The sequence below is a fragment of the Platalea leucorodia genome (genome assembly GCF_965183815.1).
Source record: "Platalea leucorodia genome assembly, chromosome: 2".
NCBI lineage: Eukaryota > Metazoa > Chordata > Aves > Pelecaniformes > Threskiornithidae > Platalea > Platalea leucorodia.
Window position 1 is genome coordinate 42456748 of NC_138824.1, and position 24134 is coordinate 42480881.

Consider the following 24134-nt stretch of genomic DNA (forward strand, 5'->3'; position numbering starts at 1 on the left):
CCCGACCTGACCTTTTCCCGTTGGGGAAAGTTTATCACTTGATCAAGTGATATCACTCTGATCAAATGATAACCAGCAGTGGTGCCCATGATGGGTGCATGTGTCCTTCTTGCCTGCATCTGGCTCAAGGCTCATGGTGGATTCAGGGTAGACAGATAACAACACAGCAGCCAAGGGCTAATTTATGGTAATGCACCCACCTGACCACAGCACTGGTCCATGCCTGACTCAAGCCAGATTTGGAAGAAACTGTTATCTGCAGTCAGTATGCAAATACGAGTATAAGTTATTCATCTTACCCCCATACATTGTGAGCAGCACAAGAGCCCTTTGAGCTGTCCTGCACAGCAGTAGGCTGCATGCCGGGATCTCCCTTTGATTAGGGGCACCTCTCAAGGTTACTCCTTGAGGTTGAGAGAATCCTTATCACATCAGATACTCGGTAAGTGAATTGGGAACAAGTGCACTGAAAATTTGTAATCTTAACTAAGTGATATAAAGGATTGATTGTGCATATATAATCCTTTAGACATAAACCATTGACGAAGTCTGGAACTAGGGTTGGATCCAGCCACACCTAGACTCCTCTCTGAGGAAGGAGTTTAGCAAGCAAGGGTGTCCTCTCTGAACCTCATGACTCAACAAGAGTGTCTCCCTGACAGTCTTGTCTGACCCTGTCTCCTATGCAGTAAATAATCAAGTGTACCTTGCCATCGAATCTTGTTAAAACACTGTCACATTTAGTCAGACTTTGTTATCAATAAACATATTGCTGCTTCTCTCTTACGAGTGAAGTACACTCTCACTCCATCTGTGACAATACTTTCCCAACTTTTTCAGCTACAAACTGCTTTATGAGTTACTATAGTAGTATAGTCATTCATATCCAGTCTGATTATCATTGTGGAAGGGCTACTATCCTGCATTGTCCTAAGAAAAACTAAGTGCATAAAAAGAAAGTTGGTAGTAATGATTCCAGCTATTTAAAGGACAGCTCTAGCCAACATATACCTAACAGGAATATGAAACTTAGTTACTGCCAGTGGGGAAAATTGTCCTCTCCTCTAGAATGTAGCTCACAAAATCTGGAACCACAGTCTAACACTAGCGCTTCACAGTATCCATTCAGAATTCCAGATAGTTAATGCAGAGTATCCGGTTTATAATCTTATCTGTACACAATAATGAAAAAGAGATTTGAGCTCCCAAAATATGGGAAAATTAAAGGTTAGGACCAGATCACTTCAGTCTGGCTGTGTGGAGCTTTGCAGATTCCAACCCTTCATTTCCTGGCCTTGGGTAAGAATCTACAGTCCTGTGCTAGGGACACAGTTCCTTCCAGGGAGGGTGGTTGCAAAGGTAGTGCTGCGGTGATGATTCCAAAGACACAAATCAGACAAGATCAGTAGGGAAAGTTATTGTCTTTTGTTAAACAAATAACAGATATTAGAAAAAAATGGACAATGTCTCAGTAATCAAGTCCTTCCTCAGATCTGAAACATAAATAGTAAATTCCAATATGAGAATGATTGTTCTTAGTTTCATTTAACTATATTAAATAAATAATAGACAATTTGAGAGAAACGGGTGATAGAACAGGAAAGGAATGTTGTTTGCAGAAGGAGAGGTAAGGAGATCATTATCTCTTGTAAGGCAGAACCAAGTAATTATCACCTGTGTAACACAGAAGAACAAGCTTACAATTGCTTGTGAAGAAAATTATTGTGTTCCATATGACAAATTTTTTTTATTGAATCCTTTATTTTAAATATCTTCTGGAATTATGAATTTAACTTTTTAAGCTTATCTTCTGAATGTGTTTTGTATCTCTCCCTGAGGTCAGAAATGGACCAGTTGGTCTGTGAAAAACCTTTCCCCACTCTACCGACTGTCTTCCTGAGTTTCTCCTGGTATGCGGTGGCTGTTCACTTTCAACTGCATAAAAGTAAGGGTTGTTGATACATTGAATGAAGTCGTATGTTCCAGTATACTTATTTGAACTATCTACTGATTCTGATGGATCTGTTAAAGAAATGGAGGTAATTAGAATGATTATGGAGATCTATTGGCAAGCTTTGTGCTTAATGTATATTCAGAATATTCTATTCAGAGTTTATTTGGTTTGCAGAGAGCTTTGATAACGAGTTTGGTGAGCCTTGGGAATCATGAAGGCTGGCAATGAGTTCTGGGAAAGCTTCTTTCAGGATAAAATCTTTCAGTGCATGTTATTACTCCTGTTCAGTGGCTCTATGTAGTTCTCAGTGTAGTGTGCTGTATTACAAATTATACCATAGTGTTGTAATTTTACTACTACGACTACTATTACTACCACTTATTATTACTACTACTTACTACTACTACTGCTGCTGCTACTACTATTATTACATTTTCTCTGTAGCAGTTTTTAGGTGGTTCATGCAAAGATGTAATCCACATTGTTGTAATACATCCACATGGGGGCAGGGGGGAGATGGGACAAAAAGTAAAACCCAAAACGAAAAGGAAAAAAAAAAAAAAAATGGTTCATTGATCAGGAAACCAGTGTCTCCCCACTCTCAAGTGTCACTGTAATCATTAACTAGTGAGGTCTCTGCCCCTTCTGGTTGTTTTCTTTAGCCTGATTATTTTCAATTATTTTATATAAAGAATTACAGCTTCAACAGGTATTCAGAAGTTATTATTTCTTTGTGGAGTAGCCAATAAACTTTGACATAGACAATTCTCCAGAAGATGGGCTAAATCCTGAGAAGTTGCATCTCTCAGTCCCTTCTCAATGACAGAAGTAGAAGGAAGATAAATGATGAAAGGAAGTCCATTGTCTGGTCTACAGGAAAGTGAGCTTTGCCTCTGAGCTTTGTTTATAACTTCTTCCAGTGGTTGTTTCCTAAAAATGCCTGTCAGTTTGGGTTGCTCATGTGATATGGTTGAAGTAAAAACAATCATGAACTAGTGTTGAGCTGTTCTGCCCTTTCACGACTTATGCATCCATAGAAACTTCAGGCACTTGAGAAATTTTGGTGCTGAAAAGCATATTCAGACTTTTCAGGATTAGGTTGTTGCTCATCTGGAGGTTTTGGAATATTAGTTTTAGACTTTGGCGTTTTTGTTATTAAAGTGCTTCTTTTTAATGGTTTAGATGTATATCTATTTTTAAATGATGGGATCATAGAATAGTTCATGTTGGGAGGGACCTCTGGAAATCTGCCTCATCTAACTGATCAAAGTGTAGTTACCTTGAAAATGAGATCATGTTGCCTACATCCATGTTCAGTAAACTTCTATATGTACACAGTGATAGAGATTTGACAACCTCTTTGGAAATTGTTCCATTACTGGACCATGGTCATCATTTTATTTCTTTTTCTTTGTATCCAATTCATAAGATAGCATCATAGGATCCTAGTGTAATTCAGCAGATCATTTAGACCAACCTCCTGTTGAAAACAGGCTCAAGTATGAGGTAAAACCAGGCCGATAAGTTGTTTTTCTTAAAATATTTTTAATACCTCCAAGGATGGAGACTACTAAGCCTCTTTCATGTGCCCAGAAATTTGTTCCAGGAGGACTTGCTTGATGATTTTCCCAAAAAATGAAGTGAGGCTGACTGACCTGTAGTTCTCCGGACCATTTTTTTTGACTTTTTTGAAAATTAATACAACACTTGCCTTTTCTCCTTCTATCAAGGGTCTCCACCAGTCTACATGATCCGTGATTCCTGTTTGCCACAAATTGTACTAATTGCCTCCCAGACTTTGGGGTGCCCTTCTCCAAGAAAGTCTTTGTAGTTTCTACAACTCTCCAATAGAGATCTGAAGATAGCAATTAGATCCCTAACTCTAGACTTTATTACTGAGTATTAAAAGTGCCTAAACTAAAGCCTTGTAATCATAAATAACCCTTTTAAATTATGTTTTTCTCCTTTGGTTAAAAAGGGAACGAGAGGAGGTTATGATCAGATTCTAGTTATCTCACCTAAGTACCTTTAGTATGGAAAGACTTTTTGCATTTTGGCCTTAGCTAGACTCATCAGATCAGACCTTCATCTGCTTTAACGTGATTTTCTTCATTAAAACAAATGTTATCTCAGACCAATTTAGGAAACAATGAAAGAAGATAATAAAATTGGCACTTGTCTTATTAAAAGAATACAATATAAGGAGCCTTTGCCCTCAACATGTATAGCAAACTAATCAAATATCTGTATTCAGAAGCCTACTCTATAATTTAAAAAGAATAATATCACTCAGGCACCTTAGAATAGTTATCGTATTTCTGCGCACTGTTGTATTGTGTGCTTCAGAGCAAGACCAATAAATAAATGACAGTAACTCAATGGAAGTTAATGTCAGACCATTTCTAGAAACATCGTTTTGATCTTAGCTCTGGTTCATCTTATCCAATGAAGCATGAAGATTAATGGACCTTTCAAATATTTTCTATTGTAAGAGGCACTACATGAAAACAAGAAAATGTAAGATGAGTATATATTTTGTTCAGAAAGCTGTGGGAAAGAAGGAATTTAGATATGAGCTAATTAGCAGTGTGAGACTGTTCCCTTTGTAAAGGACATAATGGGATAAATTGTCTGGGTTAATGGAAGAGAAAAAGCAACATCACTCCCATTGTAGTCTATTATTTGCCTTGTGGAATGAGAAGTGATGGTGGACTGTTACTTAAAAGGTTAAATAAAAGCAGAGTCTGAAAAGTCTATTAAGAAGAATATATAGAATATTCTATGCAGGGTAGTGAACATTGTTTCCCCCTACTGATATATAAAATGTAATGTAAATTGATTCTGGATATTTTTCAAGGTAATGTCTTTATTTTTAAAGTGCTTGGCTGTCGTCTTTTTTTTTTTTTTTTTTTTTTTTTTTTTAATTAATTTGTTTTCCAAACTATACCTTCTATTTCAAAAACAGAGATTTTGGGATGCAAATAATCCTTGTTCCCAGTGATGTTAAAATGAGATTGCCACCATCTGTCAACTGAGTGGTGTGGACCTGTATGGCTGTATTAAACCTTTTTCCTTTACAGAGATAGAGATAAGTACAACATATTAGTTAACACATTTTAAACTCTGATCCATTTTTCTTTCTAGCCATGACTTCAATCAAGGAAGTAAAAGAAATATGCTTATTAGCTATTATGGTTCTACTCAGTAAAGAGGGCACAGAGACAAAATGGGTTCACTTATCCAGCTTACAAAGTTGACAAGATGTGACATGAGCTCTGTGAGCCTGGCCACATCAACCATTTCTCAGAATTTTAGAATCACAGAATCGTAGAATCATAGAATGCCCTGAGGGCACAGGGAGGGATCCAGGAGGATCATCAAGTCCAACTCCTGAATCCACACAGGGCAGTCTAAAAGTTAAACCATATATCTAAGAGCATTGCCTAAACACTTCTCGAACATCGACAGGGTTGGGGCCATGGTCCCTTCCCTGAGGAGTTTGTTCCAGTGTTTGACCACCCTCTCAGCAAATAACTTTTTCCTAATATACAATCTGAACTTCCCCTAGCACATCTTTAAGCCATTCCCTCACATCCTGTCACTGTACACCAGAGAGAAGAGATCAGCATCTCCCTCTCTGCTCCCCATCATTAGGAAGTTGTAGACAAGTAATGAGGTCACCCCCCAGTCTTCTCTAAGCTGAACAAGCCTCGTATACTCAGCCACTCATAAGTCATGTCCTCTAGTCCTTTCACCATCTTTGTTGGAGGTGGTCATAATGCAGGGGATAGGCTGGCCTGATCTTGGTGACTCCTCTGGCATAGATGGATGTCCCTGTCCTTCCAGTTCCAGAGCCTTATATCTGTTGTATAAGGACACCTGGGAAGACAAGGTAGACAAGGAAGAGCTTCTCCCACTGCCCCAAGGAAATGCTTGTTTCCATTCAAGTCTATCCCTCAAATTCCTATCTCGAATTCATTAAGAGGGAAAATTTTATCTGTAACCATAACTCTTTTCTACAATATATGAATGGACACTATTTTTTGCATGGGTATAAAACTAAACATGCTAAAATCACAAAAGGTTTATCATGAGATAAAATTATTTATTCTGGTGTTTCCATTCTACTGTATGGTTGGAAATAAACTTGTATGATATATATTTATTTTTAATATGCAATATAGCACATGTATATTCTTCGACTATTCATAGCCTCAGAAAATTAAAAAAAACTTTTTTTCACCAAACCTATAAAGAAATATTGTTAGTGATGCCATAACAATTCATAAGTTTCTCTCCCTTTAGCTTTATGCCTTTTTTTTTCTTTTTCTGCAATTGTCTTGCCAATTCCATATGCTTTTTGAGTTTGCTTCTAAATGCCGGAATACAAATACAAGGTCATCTTCCTTACAGGCAACAAAATTTCAGACTAAGTAAGGAAACATGGTAATTAAAACTTCCTTGGAAAAACATAAAACTTCAGAAGATGTCTTAAGATGTGGCCAGTATTATACTGTAAAAGGTAATTAAATTGGTAAAGATGGTAAGATTTGGCTGCATAGACCTTAGCTCAGTTTCATCTGAAATCCTGAGTATAAGTAGAAGTCAATCCTTGTTCTGGTAATCAGCTAAAATCCCTGTTCCACACAACATCTCCTTGTATTCAATTGTTGTGGCTTCATTTTTACCATCAACTGCTGCATGCTACATGCCTTCTGTGATGGAGTGACTGCAACAGTCGATAAGGGAAGACTGATCGATGTAATCTACCTAGACTTCTGTAAAGACTTTGACACCATTCCACACGACATCCTTGTTTCTAAATTAGAGAGATATGGATTTGAGGGGAGGACTATTTGATGGATAAGAAATTGGCCGGATGGACGCATCCAGAGAGTTGTGGTCAATGGCTCTATGTCCAGGTGGAGGCCGGTGATGAGTGGTGTCCCTCAGGGCTCTGTCTTGGGACCAGTGCTTTTCAATATCTTTATCAATGACATAGACAGTGGGATAGAGTGCACTCTCAGCAAGTTTGTGGATGACACGAAGCTGAGTGGTGCAGCTGACACACCTGAAGGATGGGATGCCACCCAAGGGGACCTGGACAAGCTTGAGAAGTGGGCTTGTGTGAACCTCATGAGGTTCAACAAGTCCAAGTGTAAGGTCCTGCACCTGGGTTGAGGCAATCCCAGACATGAGTATAGACTGGGAGAAGAATTCACTGAGAGCAGCCACGCAGGGAAGGACTTGGGGCTCCTGGTGGACAAAAAGTTGGATATGAGCCAGCAATGTGCACTAGCAGCCCAGAAATCCAACCATATCCTGGGCTGCATCAGAAGAGGCGTGGCCAGCAGGTCGAGGGAGGTGATTCTCCCCCTCTACTCTGCCCTCTTGAGACCCCACCTAGAGTACTGCATCCAGCTCTAGAGCCCTCAGCACAAGAAAGATGTGAACCTTTTAGAATTAATCCAGAGGAGGGCCACTAAGATGATCAGAGGGCTGGAGCATCTCTGCTATGAAGACAGGCTGAACGAGCTGGGGTTGTTCAGCCTGGAGAAGAGAAGGCTCCAGGGAGACCTCATAATGACCTTCCAATACTTAAAGGGCGCTTATATAAAAGAGGGGGAGAGAGACCCTTTATAAGGGCAGATAGCAATAGGACAAGGGGGAATGGTTTCAAACTGAAAAAGGGGAGATTTAGATTAGATATTAGGAAAATATTCTTAGAGCATGGTGAGGCACTGGAACAGGTTGCCCAGAGAAGTTGTGGATGCCCTATCCCTGGCAGTGTTCAAGGCCAGGTTGGACGGGGCCCTGAGCAACCTGGTCTAGTGAAAGGTGTCTCTGCCCATGGCAGGTGGGTTGGAGTTAGATGATCTTTAAGGTCCCTTCCAGCCCAAGCCATTCTATGATTCTATGGAAGACTTTCCTTCAGGTCAAGTTTGTTTCCAAATGTCTATATGAATGATTCCCTTCAATGTATTGTTGGTAAGGGAAATTGCTTCTGTTTGAACTCTGCACTCAAAAGACAATTGTAGATTGATAAACTCTAAATTTGGTTGTCAGATATTTGCACACTTCTTTTATAAAAAAGCAACAGAAAACAAGACGTAAATGCCTGCCTACCTCATAGTATTTAAACTAGTGTTTACACATCTTCCTCTTCTAGTGTCTGTTCAATACATTTTAATTATTCATGTGCAATGTGAGTCTTCTGTTTTTTGTTTTATTTTTTTTTTTTCTTTTCTGCACAAGAAGGGCAATATAATAATGTATTTTATGTAGCTTTTCATTTACTTTTCCCTTCCCTTCCCTTCCCTTCCCTTCCCTTCCCTTCCCTTCCCTTCCCTTCCCTTCCCTTCCCTTCCCTTCCCTTCCCTTCCCTTCCCTTCCCTTCCCTTCCCTTCCCTTCCCTTCCCTTCCATCTTGTATGCCATTTGTCAGTTATTTGAATTACATCATTGGCATCATTCAATGTTTGTGAAGAAGTGCTACTTTTAAGGGGCATGTCTGCAAGAGCAGCACCCATGTATTTTCCAAATCAAAACAAAGAAAATTCTTTTTCTTTTTCACTATCTGAAGTCTGTGGTTATATAATTCTTCATTTTCTTAACAGAAAGAGCATATAATTATATAATATATATAATTACCTTACATATTATTTAATAATATAATTACATTATATTTATGTGAAGCATAAATCTCAAGTATCTCCACACTAGGTCTCCTTAATTTTTTTTTTTTTTTCTTAGCTTGAAAATGGCACATTTGTACCATTTTTGCAGTACAAATTGCTATATTAAGCAGAAAGTGACAAGACTGGACTCAGCTAGTCCTGGGAGTTAGTGTTTTCAAGCTTCACTCCGTTAATATCTTGAGGAAAAAAACACAAAAAATTACATTTTGGTATAATTCAACCACTACAAAATTTAATGTCAAAACATAGTTGAAAAATAAAGAGGAATTTCAAAAAGGTTTAGTAAAGAAGAATCTAGTATTTGTCATTAAAATAAATATTTAAATTCTTGTTGAATGCAATAACGTATTTTCCATAATCTTATTCTGTGAGTAAGTCTACGCAGAATGCATTAGATTCTGATATCTGAAACTTAGCTGACATCATTAACGTTAAATCTTTCAGTCTGTTTTTCTTCTATATGTTGTTACCAAAAAAAAAAAAAAAGACAATTAAGATGTAAAAGATAATTAAAAAAAAAAAAAAAAATGGAATGTGACTCAGGTAGAATATTTTCTGTATGGATTTATAGCCTAAACACATGTAATTACAGCACAGCATCTGTAGGCTTCCATTAGAGTCAAGTGAGATATACTAGCATGGAAAGATTTTCTCCTGCAAATTGCTGCAGCAATATGACTTTATTTTGTCACTTATTTGTAACTGAAGTATGTGTACAAACACTGATTCCTCTGCCTTTGATCTCTTAAACACATTAGAAAAAATGTTTCAAACAAAAAGCGGGATTTTGGGGATCTTTGCAGTTACAGTTCTGGGAAATGTAGGTCACACAACAGAAATGTTAATTAGACAGGGGACTGCAAAAACATTTTGAGCTCTTTAACTCTTGTCATAGCCATCTATTATAAAAGGAACAAGTTGATTTTAATGTTTGTTGAATTAAAAAATATTGCAGTAAGCTAACCTTGGGCCCTCATTTCCATAATAGGCTCTTGCATGCTGTGTATTATTTGACACATTCATTTTTTGAAATTCTAAAGCAGCATCTAACATAACCTGCAAATTAACATTTCATTTCTTACCATGCCTTTCTTCAAGTAGTCAGGTTATCATGAAAATTACCTCTTTCATAACCAAGATTTCACTGAGGGATGTAGTCCCTAAAGTTATTTAAAGGGAGGAAAAAAAAGAGACATCAAGTTTTAGGTGTTTTTTCTTGTCCTTGAAAAATAGGCAAGACACTTCTATTAGGTTTTAGTAAGAATTAATATTTTACTGCTTACCTTGCTGCTATAGATAAAAAAGTTATGATTTTGTGAAACCACTTAATTTCAAGGGAGAGCTAGTGTGGGTGTATCTTAGAACTGATACTACACAGGGCAGAGTTTTCGTTCTCTTCCATTAGCAACTTAGTTCAGGAAATAGATCCAAGCCAGTAGCTCTGTGTGCCCATAGCCTTCAAGTCAAAAATAAAAACATGCAAGGGCCAATATTGCTTTAGGTTACCACATGACCATATCTTGGTATTTCTTAATGTCTAGTTGACCTCTCAGGCAAAATGATACTTTGATGAAGCGATACTGTGTTCTGTACTGTAAAAGTGTTTGATTAACTCCAGCGTGTAGAGAAAGCAGATTATGCTATCTATGTTTCAAATCATCCTGTAGAAAAATATGATGGAACTTTATATCCTGTTCCAACTATTTCTATGTTTTGACACACTAAATTATTGGCTGTGTTCACTTGTTCTAATAGATGCCTGTGTTTTTCAACAATGTAGTCATGAACATTATAAAAAGGAAAGAGGGGTTTTCTATTAAATTGATCTGCGTATCTTATGTCAGGAGTGTCCATTTACATGACTACAGATAGACAAGAATGAAGTGATTAGAATGGCTTGAAATTTGGAATAGGACTAAGTGAGGCTGGGGCCCATGCTGAAAAAGGAGAGGGAAAAAACCCACCTCAAAAAAGCTGCAGGAAATAAAGATATAGAAGACAGAAGAAAACCAGACATATGTTCAGACTGAAAGACATCACGTTTGTCCTAATTTATACTGAGGCCTAGCACACCATTTAGAGCAAGTTCAGGGAGATATGAAGTTTCATTTGAACACCATTCTTGTCCACCCAGGTTAACAACCCTTCATAGATTTTTCAAGTTTCAGCCAAGCCATCATTCCCTTAATCCTGAATTTCTTTGTGGAAGCTCTTAAATAGCATACAGAATATAGAATGACTTTCAGAAGTAAAATTACCTCCGAAGTGTAGACAACTAGCTTTGGTTGATGAAATAAATGTCCCTTCCAGGGTGAGGTGAATTATTCTTCAAATTCATTCTCAATAGAGATTTTCCTCTATTGACTTTCGTAAAAAAAATTAACACCTACCATGTGTGTAGACCTCTCAGTCTTGATATAGGTGCTCTCTTGATTTAGGTGCTCTCATATGTCATTTTGCATATTCTATGGCATCTGAGATATCTGCACAGAACTGGCAGATATGAACAGAACATTTGGAAGTCAGGTGGGTATCCAGTAACTTATTAAATGCACAAGATGGTTAAATTAAACCCTATATTTAGACATTTTCATTCAGGTTTCTAAAAGATGAAGATGAATCCTCCACATCAAGACAGACCACAGAATCACAGATTCACTGAATGTGTGAGGTTGGGAGGGACCCCTGGAGGTCATCTGGTCCAACTCATTTATAACAGTTATATGTACTTACACAAACCTGAAACAGCATATCATTCTTTTTTGCTGAACTAGAGAGTAAATTTAATCCTGTTTGACAGTGGAAAAGGTAGCATCAGGAAAACTGTGAACCACTCAGATCCCTCCTCACAGGTTTCTTTATTTATTTATATACTAAAGAAAACAGAGTTTTCATTTGGGATTACAACATTCAGGTAACGATATAGTCTTCTAAAGAATGATAGATGAGGCTATATCTCTTTCCTGGTAGAGTGACACAAATCTGAAATATCTAGCTTCAGTTTACAGAGAGTATAATTTATTCCGGAAATTGTAAGGTAAACTTAAGAATTTGCTGAGAACATAAAAGCTTTAACAGTACTGCATATTTTGTCCTCCACTCTTCATTTACCTTCCTGGAATTACCTTTAGAGATTACAGCTGTAATTATTGTGTCAGTCACAGGAGTTTATAAGTGTCTGGGACGGGTGATTTCCAAGATAGAATATCTTCACATAAGCAGAAGTAATTTTAAACATATCATATGTTTCCTTACTTTTTTTTTCCCCAAAAAAAATTTTCAAGTTTAAGTGAGATCATTCCTTGAGGACATTTGCTATTTTCTTAACAAAGGACATGTGCATTCTACTAGAAAACCTGAGTCCTATGAGAAGGAAGGAAATGTTTAAGAAGTTCAGTAAAGCTTTGTCTCTCTTATGCTGTCTTTATTTCTTCTTAAGACATACGGCATATTCTGGGGTGCCTTGAGGCTGTGCTCAGCATCCTTCCACTGTTATCACCAGGACTGCAAGAGAGAAACCTCTGTTCTGCGTACTATCATGCCATCCACCTTGTAATTTAGTTTCCACATATTGCTGACCACTTTTCTATTTTGTTCCTTAGTATTGTGTGTTTCTTCTTTGCAGTATAAAAAGATGTCCCTCACAATAACTAATCAATTTAATGAGTTGAAAATTAAGCTTGTTTAGGTAATTTCTTTACACTAACATACTTTACAATAACATACCTCCTTAGATACTGGCACATATAAAGAAAGATTGAGGAAAAAATGTATATCACAGGCCAGCTGAGGAGCAGTAGTATCTAATTTTCCCTACAAGAAAAGCATACTTGTAAACACATGTTCTTTCAAGTGTCTGAATTGTCCATTTGTGAGATATGTCCCTGAAATGTTGAAGGAAACATGGAATAGTGTAATCCATTGAATATCATACTGAAAGCAACAGACTGGAATGAATTTTCCATTAGCTTCCAAGGACAATTTATGCATTACGATAAATCAATAGGGCAGTTTACGACTTGTAACAAGTTATTTAAGAATGCTACATTTATCCATTAAGAAATCTTAAAATAGATCTTGTTCTTTTGGGATAGGTCCACTGATACAACCAAAAATACAGCTGTAGTTAATTTGCAAAATTTACCCACTGATAATCACTTTTATTACATTGAAACTTTTAGGCTGGAATTCAGCTCCTACAGAGTAGGAGTCCAAAACACAGCTGTCTAAGTGATGTCTAAACTCTCCTTGTGGTTTTATAAAGAACAAAATAATGCAGTCACCAGAATTCAGAGAATTCGGCTTTATGTGAAGTACAAAGACTTTTCATAGAATGATAGAATCATAGAATAGTTTGAGTTGGAAAGGACCTATAAAGGTCATCTAGTCCAACCCCACCTGAAATGAGCAAGGACATCTTCAACTAAATGAGGTTGCTCAGAGCCGCATCCAACCTGGCCTTGAATGTTTCCAGGGATGGGACATCTACCATCTCTCTGGGCAACCTGTGCCAGTGTTTCGTCATCCACACCGTAAAAAATTTCTTCCTTATATCTAGTCTAAATCTACCCTCTTTTAGTTTAAAACCATTATCCCTTGTTCTATCACAACAGGCCCTGCCCATCTTGTTTATAGGCCCCCTTTAAGTACTAAAAGGCTGCAATAAAGTCTCCCCACAGCCTTCTCATTTCCAGGCTGAGCAACCCTAACTCTCTCAGCCTTTCCTCATAGGAGAGGCGTTCCATCCCTCTGATCATTTTTGTGGCTCTCCTCTGGTCCATGTCAGTCCTGTACTGAGGACTCCAGAGCTGGACACGGTATTCTGGATAGGGTCTCACAAGTACGGAGCAGAGGGGCAGAATCACCTTCCTCAACATGCTGGCCACGCTTCTTTTGATGCAGCCCAAGATACAACGAATTTTCTGGGCTGTGAGTGCACATTGTCAGTTCATGTCTAGCTTTTCATCCACCAGTACCCCCAAGTCCTTCGCTGCAGGGCTGCTCTCAATCCCTTTATTGCCCTACCTGTATTGATACTGGAGGTTGGCTCTGACATAGGTGCAGGACCTTGCACTTGGCTTTATTGAACCTCATGAGGTTCACATGGACCCACTTCTCGAGCTTGTCCAGGTTCCTCTGGATGTCATCCCATCCCTCAGGCGTGTCAAGCACACTACTCAGCTTGGTGGTGTCTGCAAACTTGCTGAGGGTGCACTCGATCCCACTGTCTATGTCATTGATGAAGATATTAAACAGTGCTGGTCCCAATATGGACCCCTGAGGGACACCACTTGTCACCGATCTCCATCTGGACATTGAGCCATTGACCACTACCCTCTGGATGCGACCATCCAACCATGTCCTCATCCACCAAGCAGTCCATCTGTCAAATCCATATCTCTCCAATTTAGAGAGAACGATGTTGTGAGGGACCATGTCAAAGGCCTTACAGAAGTCCAGTTAGACAACACCCATAGCTCTTCCCTTGTCCACTGATGTAGTCACTCCATCCTAGAAGGCCACTAGGTTGGTCAGGCAAGGCTTGCCCTTGGTGAAGCCATGCTGGCTGTCTTGAATCACCTCTGTGCGCTCCATATGCCTTAGCATAGCTTCTAGGAGGATCTGTTCCATGATCTTCCCAGGCACAGAGGTGAGGCTGACAGGTCGGTAGTTCCCAGGGTCCTCCTTTTTACCCTTTTTAAAAATGGCTGCCATATTTCCCTTTTTCCAGTCACCGAGGAGTTCACCTGACTGTCATGACTTTCCAGATATCATGGGGAGTGACTTGGCAACTACATCAGCCAATTCCCTCACGACTGTGATGCATCTCATCAGGTCCCAAAGACTTATGTATGTTCAGGTTCCTCAGGTGGTCACAAACCGGATCTTCTCTTACAGTGGCAGGGACTTTGCTTCCCCAGTCCCTGTCTTGCAGTCCATCCACTTGAGTGGTGTGAGGAGAGAGGTTGCCAGTGAAGACTGAGGCAAAGAAGTTGTTGGGTACCTCAGCTTTCTCCTCGTCCATTGTTACCAGTTTGCCAGTCTTGTTCATCCGGGGGGTACACTTTCTTTGACCTTCCTTTCCTGGCTGACATACCTTGGAAGCTCTTATTATTCTTTGTGTCCCTTGCCAAGTTCAGCTCCAGACGTGCCTTGGCCTTCCTGACCCCGTCACTACAGAACCGGGCAGTGTCCCTATATTCTTCCCAGGATACCTGTCCCTGCTTCCACTGCCTGTGCATTTCCTTCTTGCCCTTTAGTTTGACCAGCGGGTCTTGATTCATCCATGCTGGTCCCTTGCCTTCCTTGACTGATTTCCACCTGGGGATCGAGAGCTCTTGTGCTCTATAGAAACTGTCCTTAAAAATCTGCCAGCTCTGTTCTGCTCCCTTCTCCCTGAGGGCAGTTTCCCAGGGGGTCCTACTGGCTTACTCCTTGAAGAGCTGGAAGTTTTCTTTCCTAAAATTCAGAGTTCTGACTTTTCACCTGACCCATATCCCTCAAGACCGCGAGCTCCACTAGTGCATGATCACTGCAGCCCAGACTGCCTCCAATCTTGATGTCACCAATTAGCCCACTTGCATTAGTGACCAACAGGTCCAGTATCACATCCCCTCTGGTAGGGCTGTCTATTACCTGGCTTAAGAAGTTATCCTCAAAGTACTCCAGGAGTTTCCTGAATTGCCTACAGATCACTGTGCTACTTTTCCAGCAGGTGTGGGGGTGGTTGAAGTCCCCCAGCAGGACAAGAGCCTGTGAGTGCGATGCCTCCTGTTGCTGGGTTATGAAGTCTTCATCAATAAGCTCCCCTTGATTGGGTGGCCTGTAGTAGACGCCAGCCACAAGGTTCCCTTTGTTGCCTCGGTCTCTAATTGTTACCCATAAGCTGTCAACCTGCTTGTGGCTATTCTTCAGAGACAACTCTTCACAATCTATTCATTTTGTGATGTAGAGGGCATGATGTTTTCCTGGCTATGTAGATCTCAATACTTCAGTGACTGAGATCCACTAGCAAAACAAGAAAGATAAAGCTGCTCAGGTCAGCCTGAAGTTACATCTTTTTCAAAATAAACTTGAAATTTACACCTTCTGTGTATCCCTTCTACTTAGCTAGGATTTGTAAGTGGTTCAAAAACTGATTTATATCAGCTGTCTTAATAATCTTAAGAAATCTCAGCCATTGTTTGCCAGAGAAACAAGATAGTAGAGCACCTTAGAGAAAACTGAATAACTTAAACAAAAATGTTCATTCAAATGATGGGTAAGTTTTTCAAAAACACTTAGCTCTGGGTCTAGCTCTGCTCCTATCAACTTCTGTTTTACATATTTGCACGTTGCCTCAGAAAAAAAAATTCAAAGAAGCAGCACCCTGTGGAAAACTTGAAATGTGTCCTTTGACATTTGTATTAGCAATTTTTAAAAAGATTCAGTTCACTTTGTATGAGAGCTGTCTTCAGCTCAAAGTACACATTCTAATATAGGAATATCAGAAACTTAAATAGTTACACCACCACCCCTTTTTTTCTTCTGACAAAATATGCCAATATTTTACATACTGGAACTTTTCATCTGAGTCCAAAAGCAACAAATATGCAGACAAATGAAATACTAATATAAGCAGTGAAGAATACTACTTAATGAAAAGTGAGAAATTAAAAACATGGAAAGAGCCTTTTAGACCTGTTTTGACTTGCTAAAACTGATAAATGTATCTGTTAGATTGCATTGCAAGCAGATTTACCTACACAATTACTGATGTAGATCTGATAAAACTTTAATTAATTATTCACAATTTTCTTAGCCTCAGGAGGAAAGAAATGCAGATTAATTTTCCAATAATCTGAAAAGTAGTGTTTAGGATAATGTAATTAAACTGTTTGATCATATTAGTTCAGGAAACAATCACCTACACTGGTTTAGGACTGAAAATAACCTACTGTAAACATCCAGTCAGGGCCTCTATTACCTCCTGTGTGAATCACGTCCTTCTCCAGGATTTTGATGGATGAGTTTCTGTTGGAACACTTTTCCATGCTTGTTTGAAATACACTTTCTTTGAACACATTATAGCCTCTTTCCAGGCCATAAGTACCTAGCGCTCTGTAAAAAGTGAATACATCTTTCCAACTGCTATTTGGCTCTGATATGAAGAAATTACTTTCAAGGTTAATTACCCTATTGAAAACCAGTTCTCACCTGAAGGCTTTCCAAAATGTTTTTGAAGTACTAGAGAGATTAATTTGCCAGACAAACTGTGTGATATGCATATAGATGTGTTAGTATAGAATCAATCGTGTACCTCTGTTCCTAAATTTTGTTTTCAATGTAAAAAAAACTAAGGCATATATTTCAGCATTTGGAGTTATATCTGAAAGCCTAATAACAATGTGAAAATGGTGTTAGTAGGAACTAAGGAGCTATAATAAAAATGTTTTTGAAAACATTCTACTAAACCCAAACTGACAATCACTTTCAGCCAGTTTCTTTTGCTGTACTTGCTGTTGTTATTACCTTTTACTTATCAGCTGGATAATGCATTGCTTGGTTTCATCTGTTAACTGTCTCTAATTTGATAGTTTCAGAATTATATTAAAATGCAGAGAAGAGTACAACCAAATTCTTATCATATACAAAGCTAAAAAGGAACCATGGTATGATTTTACCAAAAAAGGTATTTTTTTCCTAAGATTTCCAAACCCAGCATACAACCCCCTTGTAAGAACATTATCGGAATAAAGCCTTGAACTACAGTTTATGTTGCTCTTATGAACCAATTTAAACATTTTGAATTTTTCCCTTCCATATTATGAAGAACATTATAAATAAATTTCCCTCTCTGGTGTTCCTTTACTTCAAATGCCAAAAATTAAGTTTTGAATCATCTCAATAAACACATTCAAAATATATGTTGAATATGACAATTCTAAATTGATCTCATATTTTTAACTGTCATCAATGTAGCTGTAGTGATATCTCAATCCTAAAACCAAGGATTACCTAAAAAAATGAAATGTGTTAAAGTTCAGCCAACCGCAAAGACAATGTAGTATAAATGTTTAAACCTAGAGATCTGAATTGAGCGTTGGATGAGCATCAGGGTTGAAATGAATTGCACTGAACACAATATAAATATGTGGGTGCTGACATGCACACAGATGCCTCAATAGTTCTGAATTGCTCTCACAGTTCAAACAAATAGGATGCAAAGCAGTATAAACTCAGCAGTGCACCCTGTTGCAAATTGTGAAGTTCATTGTGTGGCAGCCTATAAGCTATAATGAGGAGTTCTGTTTTCTCAAATGCCAAATTCTACAAAGAAATAAGAAGGAGAAGAGACTATATAATTCACCTTCAGTAACAGAAACTTTCATCACTTCTCCCAAGTTCTGCTACCGCACAGGAATTGCTATGATTTTTTGAAACTTAGCAAGCACAGTGGTTATTGGAGTGAGTACACACAATCCTTTAATTCACAGTGTCGGTATTTTTTGTTTGGAGAGGAGTTGACATCATGCTTCTTTGATTTCACATTGTCATCAGCTCTCACTGAGATCGGTGGATTCCATCTGAATACCCAAATAATGGAGAATGTGATAGGTTTATGAAAATATTGTCTAGAGGACTGTGCTTCAATTTAACACAAATTTGATCAAATTATTTTCAGTGCAGTCAGTACAGACCACTGAACAAAAGCAAATTGCTGGGGAAGGAGAAAGGGAAATGAACACAAGGAAGAGAGAGGAAGAAGAGAGACCTGAAAGGACATTAGCCTTTCAGTGCTTCATTGCTCACTGACCTCACAAGCCACAGCTCTTCCTCTATCACTTTCAATAATGAAATTTCTGTAGACATTGCCTTCCAAAACCTACCTCCAGGTAATTCTGAGAACAATGAATCACTCCAACTAGACTTTCCAAGCTTTATCTCAGAACAACAGAGAAATTAAACAAAGGGTACATTTGATCAATTTACAAACTGGAGAGTTTTCAACTGATGTTATAACAGGATTTTGTTGTTTATGAAGTAAAAGAGTAAAAAAAAGTTTTAACTATTCAGGACTTGTATATAAAATTAGATAACACATGTCAGAAATTTAGACTAAATTTGTTTACAGCAAATCTTAAACATTGAATTCCAATGTTGAAACTGGATCAAATTATTCTGCCTATTTCCTATCCAGGAAAACTAAGCTAGAGCCCTTAATCAGAATTTTCTCTGTTTTCATTTAAGTTTTGTTTTAAATGTTGTCTGCTGATTGTACCAGTAGTAGGACAACAACAACGACAACAGTAACCATAATAATAATTATAGTTGTGGGTTAAGTACAGCCAAGCCCCACACAGACACTTGCTCACTCCCTTCCAGTGGGATGGGGAAGAGAATTGGAAGGGTAAAAGTGAGAAAACTCATGGGCTGAGATAAAGAAAGTTTAATAGGGAAAGCAAAAGCCGTCCACACAAGCAAAGCAAAGCAAGGAATTCATTCATTACTTCCCATAGGCAGGCAGGTGTTTAACCATTTCCAGGAAAGCAAGGCTTCACCATGCATAATGGTTATTTGGGAAGACAAATGCCATAACTCCAAACGTCCCTCCCTTCCTCCTTCTTCCCCTAGCTTTTATTGCTGAGCATGACATCATATGGTATGGGATATCCCTTTGGTCAGTTGGGATCATCTGTTCTTGACTTATTGCAATTTCAAAGTATGAAAATTATCTAAGTAACCTTCACAGTACTTTTCCAGATGTTGTATTACCTTAGTTCTGCAGATATAGAAACACCAAAGTGTTAGGAATTACATTTATGTCTGGGGGGGAAAAAAAAAAAAAAAAAAAGAAAAAAAGGCAAAATGTATCAGCAAGTTTGCAGATGACACCAAGCTGAGTGGTGCAGTCGACACGCCTGAGGGACGGGATGCCATCCAGAGGGATCTGGACAGGCTGGAGAGGTGGGCCTGTGCGAACCTCATGAGGTTCAACAAGGACAAGTGCAAGGTCCTGCACTTGGGTCGGGGCAATCCGCGGTATCAATACAGGCTGGGGGAGGAAGGGATTGAGTGCAGCCCTGCCGAGAAGGACTTGGGGGTGCTGATAGATGGAAAGCTGGACATGAGCCTGCAATGTGCTCTTGCAGCCCAGAAAGCCAACCGTATCCTGGGCCGCATCAAAAGAAACATGGCCAGCATGTTGAGGGAGGTGATTCTGCCCCTCTGCTCTGCTCTGCTCTGCTCTGGTGAGACCCCACCTGGAGTACTGCATCCAGCTCTGGCGCCCTCAGTACAAGAAGGACATAGACCTGTTGGAGAGGGTCCAGGGGAGGGCTACAAAAATTATCAGAGGGATGGAACACCTCTGCTATGAGGAAAGGCTGAGAGAGCTGGGGTTGTTCAGCCTGGAGAAGAGAAGGCTGCAGGGAGAGCTTATTGCAGCCTTTCAGTACTTAAAGGGGGCTTATAAGATGGGGACAGACTTTTTAGCAGGGTCGGTAGCACTAAGACAAGGGGTAATGGTTTTACACGAAAAGAGGGTAGATTCAGACTAGATACAAGAAAGAAATTTTTCACAATGAGGGTAGTGTAACACTGGAATGGGTTGCCCAGAGAGGTGGTAGATGCCCCATCCTGGGAAACATTCAAGGCCAGGCTGGATGGGGCTCTGAGCAACCTGATCTAGTTGGAGGTGTCCCTGTCAATTGCAAAGGGGATGGACTAGATGACCTTTAAAGGTCCCTTCCATCCCAAAGCATTCTATGATTCTATATTTTTCATGGATATTTCATTCAGCAGTACATTAACTTTGTAACAAAGGATATATAGTTCCAGATTTGCACAGGTTTTGTGACTTTCCACATCTGTTCAGATGTCCTGTAGTGTGCATGATTATTCTGCAAATCATGCACCAATGAAAAAATTTTCTTTAAGAGGCCATTTCTTTTGAATGATTGCTTTTACAGATCACTAATCTAAGCTTGAAACCAGGTGCTGCACTAATGGACTAGTTCTACCTCCTATTAGACCTATATAATATTGTATGTTGGACTATTTCAGTGGTCACATCTATAGAGTGTACTAATTAAATTTTGGGAAATAACTGTTATTTTTTTATATTTTATCAGATCTCTGCTTCCTTATCAATTTGCTTATATCTCTGTTCCTTAATGTTCACCTGGGTGGTTACCCATCTTACTCTTATTGGAGATTAAGGACAATCATGCAAAAATCTTTGCTACTCAATATTAATTTTTCTTCTTCCTTGAATATTTTCAGTCATTTAGTCGGGGGAATGGCAACGTACATGTAAATATGAATTTGTAATAGTGAATTGTAAAGTAAGCTTTTTCCATTATTCCGTGTATGGAAAATCACTCAAGAATATTATTAAGTGAATATTTAATCATACAGAAATCAGTTCATTTGCAAAAAAAATCAGGAAAGTAAAAAGCAGACTAAGATTGTGAGATAATTTATTTAGTGTTAACCTGCTGTATTTCTCTGTGCTCCCTGCAAGAAGACCAGTTCACACCAAAGTCAGTTTAGAGGATCGCAACCTTAGGGTATAATTTGAAGACAGGCAATTGTAGTCCTGTCTGCATGGTCATTATTTATGAATGATGATGTACAAGGACTAAAGAATGTAGATTGATTGTAAAATCTTAGAGGAGAAACTGTGACAGAATATATATTTTTGTTTTTCAACTAAGCAAGTTGATAATATAAAATTACTCATAAGAGAATCAAATACAGTACATTCACATATAAAACTAAAACATTTTCTATGCAAGTCTAAGGATAGTTTAGGCCTAATATTCCCATTACATTAAATTTAGATTATACTAACTGCAACTACTGATGATGAAACTGAAAAAAAAAAAACCAACCCTCAAACAATCTATCAATTTAATAATTTCTGCTTCAATATAAAATACCAAAAATATCTGTTGCAACTTACTAAACTGTGAAGATAATAATCTATAAGATTAAAAGGTAGTAAATTGATGGCTATAGTCTAATTTTTTTAGCAAATAAGTATTCAGGGCACAATTCTTCCAAAGTTTTATGTCATTAATTAGTATCTCAGGATTTAATTATATAGCTTCTTATTGCCTCATCTGAAAATAAATTCGTGGTGTGAAATGTAATACCATATAGAACAGTGTTTTATTTTTCCATTTTGTTTTTAAAAGAAGGATTTCTGCTAAATTTAGACTTTTTATAAGTCACAAAATTGGGCTTGTGTAAATGCAAAATTTCCCTTCAAACACAACAGAACAACAAAAAAAAAACCCACAGAACTTTAAATAAATAATATTATACACTGCTTTAAAACAAGCGTTCACTACAAATATAGAAATGATAGCAAATCTAAAAATGGCTACAGCAGAAATATAGTCATCCATTGAAGAAGAAACAAGTCTGACTTAACATATATCTAAAATTTGAAAAGCATGGTAGCATATCTTAAAAAAAAAAGGTAATAGCAGCAAATAATCACATATGCAAAAGCCTAGAAAAAATTAAGAGAAAATAAAAAAAATAGTTATAAATATACCTCTATAGTCTCTGAGTATTTTAAGATTTCAGTATGGTTTTTTTAAAAACTTTTTTTTTTAATTGTCTTCTGTGGTAAAGAAAACAACCTGTCATTTTAGTTATATTTATTCTCCTTGCGTATCTCTATACTCTCATATAATTAAACTCTCCAACTCAGTTCTGGATCTCAGTTCTATGGTCACGTAAACTTCTTTAATTATAATTTAATCACATTTCTGTGTGGATGATGCCAGCCTTTTCCTCCTGAAGCATATCCCAGATTCAGTTCAATGAAGAGAATGCTCTAGGGACAGTTTCTAACCAACAATAAAACCCAAATGTATCTGTCTTCTGTGTAACACCCTCCACCATTATCCCAGTGGTATTTTCGCCTGCAAATTATGCCTTTATGATTTAAACGAGGTTTTACAAGTCCTAGTTTCATAGTACATAGAAAGAGACAAGAGCAACAACAAAAAATCAAACCCAGCAAACTCTTAACTGCAGTTTTTCAGAGGCTTTGAACTGGAAAATTAAAATTGTTGAAAAAAATTGTCTTCAGTGTTGCTGGGCTCCATCTTACACCCAGTCAGGTGATATTTGATAGAATATGAACTAGAGTTCACAACTTGGTCTGGGACTAGGGATCACTCCCTGAGGTGAAACATTAATCATTGCTGTTGTAGGCACTTAGAACAAAATTTTTTGGTATAAAAAATGCCTGGAGAACTCCCTTGCCTACAAAAATGTTGAAGATATAATCTCTTTCTTTAGAAAATTTTCAGTCGGACACTATTTTCCTACTCACAGACTATCACATGAACTTTCTCTATGACAGTAGGTGAATATAATGCGCGCAAGTCAGAGGAGGGGATAGCTGTTTTAAATAAGAACAATTTATGATACTATGAACAGGAAGAAAAACCACTCACGTTTAATAAGTTCATACTTTACTATAAGCAGAGATAACATAGACAATATAATAGTTTACTCTTACAATATCAGGAGAATATTCACTAAGAAAATTTGTTGGCATTTTTGAAGCCCTAAAATCCAGTCATTATAATCAATGTTTTAGGTAGGATTTGTCTGACCAAATGCAGACAGCTACCTTGTTCATATAGACATCTGAGTGAAGATCTAGCATAGTTGCATCTAGCATAGGTGCATCTTATTATGAAGTGTTATTTTTTCCCAGCTGACTATTAAGATATCTCATACTTGTATGTCTACAGTGTGTACACATCTAAAATGCTTGTGTAAATTAAAAAAAAAAAAAATCTTCATGCCATTCGTATTTGATAACCAGAATACTGACAGTACATTCCCATTTTACATTTTCAGGTTTTTCAACATAAGACTTCCAAAGGTTAAGAGACAAAATTTAAGATGATGTTTAGACTTATTGGTCATAACAGAAAAAGCGTTGTACATAGTTCCTATGTTACTAATAAATTTTAAACAAAAGAGGATGTTGGATACAAGTCAGTTCACAAACATGTTCAGAGTTCATATAAGGGTTACAGTAGAGGGAGGAATATTGCTCGATGTCAGGTTCACCTTGGAAAAATACAAAAGGTAGAATTTTACTTTCAGATTTATATTGTTCTAGTATTTGTTTATTAATCTATAATATATAGATATCTATGAAGGACATGAGGTTACAATTAAAACATCCTCCTAACTAGATCTGGAAAAGAGCTTGACTTGAACTAAGAGATAATAGAATGTTCAGGGAAGGGAAAAAAGATCTTGATGTATAAAGGTGAGTAGATAATACACATTCTGAAAGGATAAAGGTGATATTTTCATTTATGAAACTGACAGAGAAAAATTCAAGAAGAAACTGTCTCTCAAGGCAGAATAATGGAAGTCTGTTGAAAATAAACACTAAACAGTAAGTTAAAGAAACAGACAGATTGAACTTAAGATGTACCTAACATTTGCCGCCACAAT